At 27.5% G+C, this 10,535-nt stretch overlaps 3 long non-coding RNA genes across 3 annotated transcripts; all 3 read left to right on the plus strand.

The window, feature by feature from the left end:
* The first annotated feature begins 758 nt into the window (after positions 1-758).
* On the plus strand, positions 759-8,204 carry LOC309495832. The gene is made up of 3 exons (XR_014204836.1): positions 759-887; positions 1,152-1,715; positions 8,173-8,204. It is a non-coding gene; the product is annotated as an uncharacterized lncRNA (long non-coding RNA).
* On the plus strand, positions 2,166-3,224 carry LOC309495833. Its single transcript, XR_014204837.1, has 2 exons — positions 2,166-2,526; positions 2,928-3,224. It is a non-coding gene; the product is annotated as an uncharacterized lncRNA (long non-coding RNA).
* On the plus strand, positions 5,880-6,791 carry LOC309495841. The gene is made up of 2 exons (XR_014204844.1): positions 5,880-5,934; positions 6,729-6,791. It is a non-coding gene; the product is annotated as an uncharacterized lncRNA (long non-coding RNA).
* Positions 8,205-10,535: the final 2,331 nt, after the last annotated feature.

The raw sequence follows: 10,535 nt of genomic DNA on the forward strand, positions 1-10,535 counted from the left end.
AGTAGTGTGAAGTTTAAATTAGTTTGAAGTCTAAAGTAGTTTAGTTTAAAGTTTGAAGTAGTTTAAAGTTAAAAAGTTGCTAGGGTGTTTCTAGTGGGTTGCTAAAGTGTCCTGGGTGGTTGCTAGGTTGTTGCTAGGGTATTCAGTTTGGATTAGTTAGAAAGAAAGAAAGAAAGATGGATTAGTTAGAAAGAAAGAAAGAAAGAAAGAAAGAAAGATGGATTAGTTAGAAAGAAAGAAAGATGGATTAGTTAGAAAGAAAGAAAGAAAGAAAGATAGATTAGTTAGACAGAAAGATCAATTTGAAAGAAAGAAAGAAAGAAAGATTAGAAAGACAGAAAGATTAGTTTGAAAAAAGAAAGAAAGAAAGAAAGATTAGTTAGAAATAAATAAAGATTAGTTTGAAAAAAGAAAGAAAAAGAAAAAAGAAAGAAAGAAAAGTAAAAAAGAAAAAATGTTAGGAGAAAAGAAAGAACAGTAAGAAAGATAGAACAGTTGGAAAGAAAGAAAAAAAGAAAGAAAGATGGATTAGTTAGAAAGAAAGAAAGAAAGAAAGAAAGATAGATAGATAGATAGATAGATAGATAGATAGATAGATAGATAGATAGATTAAAAAGAAAGAAAGAAAAAAAGATTAGTCAGAAAGAAAGAAAGATTAGTCAGAGAGAATGAAAGAAATATTAGTTAGAAGGAAAATAAGAAAGAAAGATACATAGATTAGTTAGAAAGAAAGAAAGAAAGAAAGATTAGTTAGAAAGAAAGAAAGAAAGAAAGAAAGAGAAAGAAAGAAAGAAAAAGACTGATTGATTAGTTAGAAAGAAAGAAAGAAAGAGAAAGAGAAAGACAAAGACTGATTAGTTAGAATGAAAGAAAGAAAGAAAGATTGAGTAGAAAGAAAGAAAGAAAGAAAGACAGATAGATAGATTAGTTAGAAAGAAAGAAAGAAAGATTAGTTAGAAGGAAAGAAAGAAAGAAAGAAAGAAAGAAAGAAAGAAAGAAAGAAAGAAAGAGAAAGAAAGAAAGAAAGAAAAAGACTGATTGATTAGTTAGAAAGAAAGAGAGAAAGAGAAAGACAAAGACTGATTAGTTAGAAAGAAAGAAAGAAAGAAAGAAAGAAAGAAAGAAAGAAAGAAAGAAAGAAAGAAAGAAAGAAAGAAAGACAGATAGATAGATTAGTTAGAAAGAAAGGTAGATTAGTTAGAAAGAAAGATAAATTAGTTAGAAAGATAGATTAGTAAGAAAGAAAGAAAGATAGATAGATTAGTAAGAAAAAAAGAAAGATTAGCAAGAAAGAAAGAAAGATTAGGTAGAAGGAAAGAAAGAGAAAGAAAGATAGATTAGTTAGAAAGAAAGAAAGATAGATTAGTTAGAAAGAAAGAAAGAAAGATAGATTAGTTAGAGAGAAAGATAGATTAGTTAGAAAGATAAATTAGTTAGAAAGAAAAATTAGTTAGAAAGAAAGAAAGATTAGTTAGAAAGAACGAAAGATAGATTAGTTAGAAAGAAAAATAGATTAGTTAGAAGGAAAGAAAGAAAGAGAAAGAAAGACAGATTAGTTAGAAAGAACGAAAGATAGATTAGTTAGAAAGAAAAATAGATTAGTTAGAAGGAAAGAAAGAAAGAGAAAGAAAGATAGATTAGTTAGAAAGAACGAAAGATAGATTAGTTAGAAAGATAAATAAATTAGTTAGAAGGAAAGAAAGAAAGAAAGATTAGTTAGAAGGAAGGAAAGAAAGATAGATTAGTAAGAAAGAAAGAAAGAAAGAAAGATTAGTTAGAAAGAAAGATAGATAGATAGATTAGAAGGAAAGAAAGAAAGATAGATAGATTAGTTAGAAAGAAATATTAGTTAGAAGGAAAGAAAGAAGGAAAGATTAGTTAGAAGGAAGGAAGGAAAGAAAGAAAGAAAGAAAGATTAGTTAGTAGATTAGTTAGAAAGAAAGATAGAATAGAAAAAAGGAAATAAAGAAATAAGATAGATAGATTAGTTAGAAAGAAAGAAAGATTAGTTAGGAGGAAAGAAAGAAAGATAGATTAGTTAGAAAGAAAGAAAGATAGATTAGTAAGAAAGAAAGATAGATTAGTTAGAAAGAAAGAAAGAAAGATTAGTTAGAAAGAAAGATAGATAGATAGTTAGAAGGAAAGAAAGAAAGATAGATAGATTAGTTAGAAAGAAATATTAGTTAGAAGGAAAGAAAGAAGGAAAGATTAGTTAGAAGGAAGGAAGGAAGAAAAGAAAGAAAGAAAGAAAGATTAGTTAGAAAGATAGATTAGTTAGAAAGAAAGATAGAATAGAAAAAAGGAAATAAAGAAATAAGATAGATAGATTAGTTAGAAAGAAAGAAAGATTAGTTAGGAGGAAAGAAAGAAAGATAGATTAGTTAGAAAGAAAGAAAGATAGATTAGTAAGAAAGAAAGATAGATTAGTTAGAAAGAAAGATAGATTAGTTAGAAAGAAAGAAAGATAGATAGATTAGTTAGAAAGAAAGAAAGATAGATAGATTAGTTAGAAAGAAAGAAAGATTAGTTAGAAAGAAAGAAAGAAATATAGATAGATAGATTAGTAAGAAAGAAAGATAGATTAGTTAGTAAGAAAGAAAGATAGATTAGTTAAAAAGAATGATAGAGTAGTTAGAAAGAAAGAAAGATTAGTTAGAAAGAAAGAAAGAAAGAGATTAGTTAGAAGGGAAGAAAGATTAGAAGGAAAGAGAGAAAGATAGATAGATTAGTTAGAATGAAAGAAAGAAAGATAGATTAGTTAGAAAGAAAGAAAGATAGATTAGTAAGAAAGAAAGAAAGATTAGTTAGAAAGAAAGAAAGAAAGAAATATAGATAGATAGATTAGTAAGAAAGAAAGATAGATTAGTTAGAAAGAATGATAGAGTAGTTAGAAAGAAAGAAGGAAAGATTAGTTAGAAGGAACGAAGGAAAGAAAGAAAGAAAGATTAGTTAGAAAGATAGATTAGTTAGAAAGAAAGATAGAATAGAAAGAAGGAAATAAAGAAATAAGATAGATAGATTAGTTAGAAAGAAAGATTAGTTAGAAAGAAAGAAAGAAAGAAAGATAGATTAGTAAGAAAGAAAGATAGATTAGTTAGAAAGAAAGATAGATTAGTTAGAAAGAAAGATAGATTAGTTAGTAAGAAAGAAAGATAGATTAGTTAAAAAGAATGATAGAGTAGTTAGAAAGAAAGAAAGATTAGTTAGAAAGAAAGAAAGAAAGAGATTAGTTAGAAGGGAAGAAAGATTAGAAGGAAAGAGAGAAAGATAGATAGATTAGTTAGAATGAAAGAAAGAAAGATAGATTAGTTAGAAAGAAAGAAAGATAGATTAGTAAGAAAGAAAGAAAGATTAGTTAGAAAGAAAGAAAGAAAGAAATATAGATAGATAGATTAGTAAGAAAGAAAGATAGATTAGTTAGAAAGAATGATAGAGTAGTTAGAAAGAAAGAAGGAAAGATTAGTTAGAAGGAACGAAGGAAAGAAAGAAAGAAAGATTAGTTAGAAAGATAGATTAGTTAGAAAGAAAGATAGAATAGAAAGAAGGAAATAAAGAAATAAGATAGATAGATTAGTTAGAAAGAAAGATTAGTTAGAAAGAAAGAAAGAAAGAAAGATAGATTAGTAAGAAAGAAAGATAGATTAGTTAGAAAGAAAGATAGATTAGTTAGAAAGAAAGATAGATTAGTTAGAAAGAAAGAAAGAAAGAAAGATAGATTAGTTAGAAAGAAAGAAAGAAAGATAGATTAGTTAGAAAGAAAGAAAGATTAGTTAGAAAGAAAGAAAGAAAGAAATATAGATAGATAGATTAGTAAGAAAGAAAGAAAGATTAGTTAGAAAGAAAGAAAGAGATTAGTTAGAAGGGAAGAAAGATAAATTAGTAAGAAAGAAAGATAGATTAGTTAGAAGGAAAGAAAGATAAATTAGAAAGAAAGAAAGAAAGAAAGAAAGAAAGAAAGAAAGAAAGAAAGAAAGAAAGAAAGAAAGTAAGAAAGAAAGAAAGAAAGATTAATTAGAAAGAAAGAATGAAAGAAAAAAGAAAGAAAGATTAGGTAGAGAGAAAGAAAGAAAAAGATTAGAAAGAAAGAAAGAAAGAAAGATAGATTAGTTAGAAAGAATGAAAGAAAAAAGAAAGAAAGATTAGAAAGAAAGAAAGAAAGAAAGAAAGAAAGAAAGAAAGAAAGAAAGAAAGAAAGGGTTGTGTAGAAAGTAAGAAATAATGAAAAAGAAAAATAGATTAGTTAGAATGAAAGAAAGAAAGACTGATTAGTTAGAAAGAAAGATAGATTAGTAAGAGAGAAAGAAATTGATTAGTAAGAAAGAAAGAAAGCTAGAAAGAAAGATTAGGTATAAAGAAAAAATGAAAGAGAAAGAAAGAAAGAAAGAAAGAAAGAAAGAAAGAAAGAAAGAAAGAAAGAAAGAAAGAAAGAAAGAAAGAAAGAAAGAAAGAAAGAAAGAAAGGGTTATGTAGAAAGAATGAAAGAAAGAAAAATAGATTAGTTAGAATGAAAGAAAGAAATACTGATTAGTTAGAAAGAAAGATAGATTAGTTAGAAAGAAAGAATGAAAGAAAAAAGAAAGAAAGAAAGAAAGAAAGAAAGAAAGAAAGAAAGAAAGAAAGAAAGAAAGGGTTGTGTAGAAAGTAAGAAAGAATGAAAAAGAAAAATAGATTAGTTAGAATGAAAGAAAGAAAGACTGATTAGTTAGAAAGAAAGATAGATTAGTAAGAGAGAAAGAAATTGATTAGTAAGAAAGAAAGAAAGCTAGAAAGAAAGATTAGGTATAAAGAAAGAAAGAAAGAAAGAAAGAAAGAAAGAAAGAAAGAAAGAAAGAAAGAAAGAAATAAAGAAAGAAAGAAAGAAAGGGTTATGTAGAAAGAATGAAAGAAAGAAAAATAGATTAGTTAGAATGAAAGAAAGAAATACTGATTAGTTAGAAAGAAAGATAGATTAGTAAGAGAGAAAGAAATTGATTAGTAAGAAAGAAAGAAAGATTAGGTATAAAGAAAGATTAGGTATAAAGAAAGAAAGAAAGAAAGAAAGAAAGAAAGAAAGAAAGAAAGAAAGAAAGAAAGAAAGATAGAAAGAAAGAAAGAAAGAAAGAAAGAAAGAAAGAAAGAAAGAAAGAGAGAAAGAAAGATAGATAGATAAGTTAATTAGAAAGATATAGATTAGTAAGAAAGAAAGATAAGTCAGTTAGAAAGATAGATAGACTAGTTAGAAAGAAAGAAAGATGGATTAGTTAGAAAGAAAGAAAGATAGATAAGTTAGTTAGAAAGATAGATAGATTAGTAAGAAATAAAGAAAGATGGATAAGTTAGTTAGAAAGATAGATAAATAGATTAGTAAGAAAGAAAGATAGATAAGTTAGTTAGAAAGATAGATAGATTAGTTAAAAAGAAAGAAAGATAGATAAGTTAGTTAGAACAATAGATAGATTAGTTAAAAAGAAAGAAAGATAGATAAGTTAGTAAGAAAGAAAGAAAGAAAGAAAGAAAGAAAGAAAGAAAGAAAGAAAGATAGATAAGTTAGTAAGAGAGAAAGATAGATTAGTAAGAAAGAAAGATAGATAGGTTAGTTAGAAAGATAGATAGATTAGTTAGTTAAAAAGAAAGATAAGATAGTTAGAAAGATAGATAGATTAGATAAAAAGAAAGAAAGAAAGAAAGATAGATAAGTTAGTTAGAAAGATAGATAGATTAGTAAGAAGGAAAGAAAGATAGATAAGTTAGTTAGAAAGATAGATAGGTTAGTTAGAAAGATAGATAGATTAGTTAGTTAAAAAGAAAGATAAGTTAGTTAGAAAGATAGATAGATTAGATAAAAAGAAAGAAATATAGATAGATAAGTTAGTTAGAAAGATAGATAGATTAGTTAGAAAGAAAGATAGATAAGTTAGTTAGAAAGATAGATAAGTTAAAAAGAAAGATAGATAAGTTAGTTAGAAAGAAAGATAGATTAGTAAGAAAGAAAGATAGATAGATAGGTTAGATAGAAAGATAGATAGATAGATTAGTTAGTTAAAAAGAAAGATAAGTTAGTTAGAAAGATAGATAGATTAGTAAGAAGGAAAGAAAGATAGATAAGTTAGTTAGAAAGATAGATAGGTTAGTTAGAAAGATCGATAGATTAGTCAGTTAAAAAGAAAGATAAGTTAGTTAGAAAAATAGATCAGATAAAAAGAAAGAAAGAAAGAAAAAAAGAAAGAAAGAAAGAAAGAAAGAAAGACAGATAAGTTAGTTAGAAAGATAGATAGATTAGTAAGAAGGAAAGAAAGATAGATAAGTTAGTTAGAAAGATAGATAGATTAGTTAGAAAGAAAGATAGATAAGTTAGTTAGAAAGATAGATAGATTAGTTAAAAAGAAAGAAAGAAAGAAAGATAGATAAGTTAGTTAGAAAGATAGATAGATTAGTTAAAAAGAAAGAGAGATAGATAAGTTAGTTAGAAAGATAGATAGATTAGTAAGAAAGAAAGATAGATAAGTTAGTTAGAAAGATAGATAGATTAGTTAGTTAGAAAGATAGATGAGTTAGTTAGAAAGATAAGTTAGTTAGAAAGATAGATAGATTATTAAGAAAGAAAGAAAGAAAGAAAGATAAGTTAGTTAGAAAGATAGATAGATTAGTTAGAAAGATAAGTTAGTTAGAAAGATAGATAGATTAGTAAGAAAGAAAGAAAGAAAGAAAGATAAGTTAGTTAGTTAGAAAGAGATAGATTAGTAAGAAAGAAAGATAGATAAGTTAGAAAGATAGATAGATTAGTTAAAAAGAAAGAAAGATAGAAAAGTTAGTTAGAAAGATAGATAGATTAGTTAGAAAGATAGATACGGTAGAAAGATAGATAGATTAGTAAAAAAGAAAGATAGAGAAGTTAGTTAGAAAGATAGATAGATTAGTTAAAAAAGAAAGAAAGATAGATAAGTTAGTTAGAAAGATAGATACATTAGTAAGAAAGAAAGAAAGATAGATAAGTTAGTTAGAAAGACAGATAGATTCATAAGAAAGAAAGATAGATAGATAGGGTTTGAAGATAGATAGATAAGGTTTGAAGATAGATGGATAGTAAAAAAGAAAGATAGATAAGTTAGTTAGAAAGATAGATAGATTAGTTAAAAAGAAAGAAAGATAGATAAGTTAGTTAGAAAGATAGATTAGTAAGAAAGATAGATAAGTTAGTTAGAAAGACAAATAGATTCATAAGAAAGAAAGATAGATTGATAGGGTTTGAAGATAGATAGATGGATAGATAAGGTTTGAAGATAGATAGATAGATAGATAGACAGATAGATAGATAGATAGATAGATAGATAGATAGATAGATAGATAGATAGATAGATAGATAGATATATTAGAAAGAAAGAAAGAAAGAAAGAAAGAAAGAAAGAAAGAAAGAAAGAAAGAAAGAAAGACAGATAGATACATAGAAAGAAAGATTAGTTAGAAAGAAAGAAAGAAAGAAAGAAAGAAAGAAAGAAAGAAAGAAAGAAAGATTAGTTAGAAAGAAAGATAGATAAAAGCAAGAAAGATAGTAAGAAAGAAAGATTAGTTAGAAAGAAAGAACAAATATTGATTAGAAAGAAAGAAAGAGAAAGAAATAAAGAAAGAAAGATTGATTAGTTAGAAAGAAAGAAATATAGATTAGTTAAAAAGAAAAAAAGAAAGATAGATAGATTAGTTAGAAAGAAAGAAAGAGATAGATAGATAGATAGGTTTGTTAGTTAGAAAGATAGATAGATTAGTAAGAAAGAAAGAAAGAAAGATAGATAACTTATTAGTTAGAAAGATAGATTATTAAGAAAGAAAGATAAGATAGATAGATAGATAAGTTAGAAAGAAAGACAGATAGATACATAGAAAGAAAGATTAGTTAGAAAGAAAGAGAAAAAAGCAAGAAAGAGTAAGAAAGAAAGATTAGTTAGAAAGAAAGATTAGTTAGAAAGAAAGAAAGAAATATGAATTATAAAGAAAGAAAGATTGATTAGTTAGAAAGAAATAAAGATTGATAGATTAGTTAAAAAGAAAGAAAGAAAAAAGAAAGATAGATAGATAGATAGATAGGTTAGTTAGTTAGTTAGAAAGATAGATAGATTAGTAAGAAAGAAAGAAAGACACATAGAAAGAAAGAAAGAAAGAAAGAAAGAAAGAAAGAAAGAAAGAAAGAAAGAAAGAAAGAAAGAAAGAAATTAGTTAGAAAGAAAGATAGAAAAAAGCAAGAAAGATTGTAAGAAAGAAAGATTAGTTAGAAAGAAAGAACAAATATTGATTAGAAAGAAAGAAAGAAAGAAAGAAAGAAAGAAAGAAAGAAAGAAAGAAAGAAAGAAAGAAAGAAAGATTGATTAGTTAGAAAGAAAGAAATATAGATTAGTTAAAAAGAAAAAGAAAAGAAAGAAAGAAAGATAGATTAGTTAGAAAGAAAGAAAGAGAGAGAAAGATAGATAGATAGATAGATAGATAGATAGATAGATAGATAGATAGATAGATAGATAGATAGATAGATAGATAGATAGATAGATAGATAGATAGATAAAGCTAGAAAGACAGATGGATTATTTAGAAAGAAAGAAAGAAAGATGGATTAGTTAGAAATGAAGAAAGATGGATTAGTTAGAAATGAAGAAAGATAGATTAGTTAGAAAGAAATATTGATTAGAAAGAAAGATTGATTAGTTAGAAAGAAAGATAGATAGCTTAGTTACAAAGAAAGAAATGGAGAGAGAAAGAAAGATTGAGTAGTTAGAAATAAAGAAAGAAAGATAGATTAGTTAGAAAGAAAGAAAGAAAGAAAGAAAGATAGATAGATAGATAGATAGATAGATAGATAGATAGATAGATAGATAGATAGATAGATAGATAGATAGATAGATGTTTATAAGTACATTGAATGGTAGTTTAATTGAGTCTCGGGCTTCAGAGAATTTAGATTTGAGTTTTTGGCTTGTACACTAATGGGCCACCGCAGTCTTGGCTCAATTTGAACAGTCTGCAATGTAAGTCTATGGGATTTTTATGATTTTTAGTATTCATTTTTAAGAAAACCATAACTCAAATCAGTCTGAAAAGATATAGCACACTAAGTCAGAACAGTATGAAGGTCTGACCCGAGTTTGGTGGTCGTAGCTTTAACGGTCTAGGAGGAGATACAGTCTAAAATTTGGCTCAGAAGAAGAAGAATAACTAGAATGTACATTTCCTGAAGAAAATGTGAAGTGGTGCTTGCAGTGGCAAAACTCGCCACTGGGCAGATGCTAACACAATTAACATGTTGTAATACCATGATATACCACGTTTTAGCATTATTTACCACGATTTACCATGTTTCTAAGATGATTTACTACGATTTACCACATTCCAGCATGATTTACTATGATTAACATGTTATTAAAATGATGCTAGCATTATTAGCATGTTGTTAACATGATTAGCATGTTGTAGCATGATGCTAGCATGATTAGCATTTTGCTAGCATGTTTTTAGCTAGATGTTAACATGATTAGCATGTTGCTAGCATTATGCTAGCTTGATTAACATGTTGTTAGCATGATGCTAGCTTGAATAGCATTTTGCTAGCTTAATTAACATATTGGTAGCATTATGCTAGCTTGATTAGCATGTTGGTAGCATGATGCTAGAATGATTAACATGTTGCTAGCACAATGCTAGCCTGATTAGCATGATGCTAGCATGATGCTAGCTTGATTAGCATGTTGTTAGCATGTTTTTAGCAAAAGATGCTGTTGCCAGATGGTTGCTAAGGTGTTCTGGGTGGTTGCTATGGTGTTGCTAGGCAGTTGCTAAGGTGTTCTGGGTGGTTGCTAGGCGGTTGCTAGGGTATTATTGGTGGTTGCTAGGGCTTTGCTAGGTGGTTGCAGGGTGTTCTGGGTGGTTGCTAGGGTGTTGCTAGGCAGTTGCTAGGGTGTTCTGGGTGGTTGCTAGGCCTTTTTATAGAGTTCTTAAAATCTTTAATAACGGGGCCATATAGACACAAGCATGGAGCGATATCGCAAGGCTACGAGTGTGATATTGCTTTAAAAATAAAAAAAATACAAATAAATGTTTTTTATTGGTTTAGGGTGGTTGCTAGGGAGCTCTTAGTGGTTGCTAGGGTGCTGTAACTGGTTGCTAGGGTGTGGCTATGAAGATTTTAGGCCATTACCTATTGGTTGCTTGATAATATAAATCCTCTGAGGGAGAGAGAGAGGGAGAGACGCAGGGGTGTCAGGCCCTTTGGAGTCTGTGTGTGTGAAAACGTCGGTTTGGATTTGAATATTTTTAGAATGCCCAATGTTAAGTCAATGGGACTTTTTTGGACGCTTTTTCGTCCGCTGTGCGAACATCGTACACCCGATCGCTTAGAAAAGTCATAGCACACCTCTCCTCAATGAGCCGGTCAATTTGATGCCTCACTCATGGGTCTGTGACAAACGATGCGGGGCGAGTTACGCGCCAAACTTTTGTCCGGAATAATAAGAAAAAGAAGAAGAAGAACTAGAATGTACATTTCCTGAAGAAAATGTGAAGTGGTGCTTGCAGTGGCA

The sequence above is a fragment of the Leuciscus leuciscus genome, assembly GCF_965113295.1.
Source record: "Leuciscus leuciscus genome assembly, chromosome: 3".
NCBI lineage: Eukaryota > Metazoa > Chordata > Actinopteri > Cypriniformes > Leuciscidae > Leuciscus > Leuciscus leuciscus.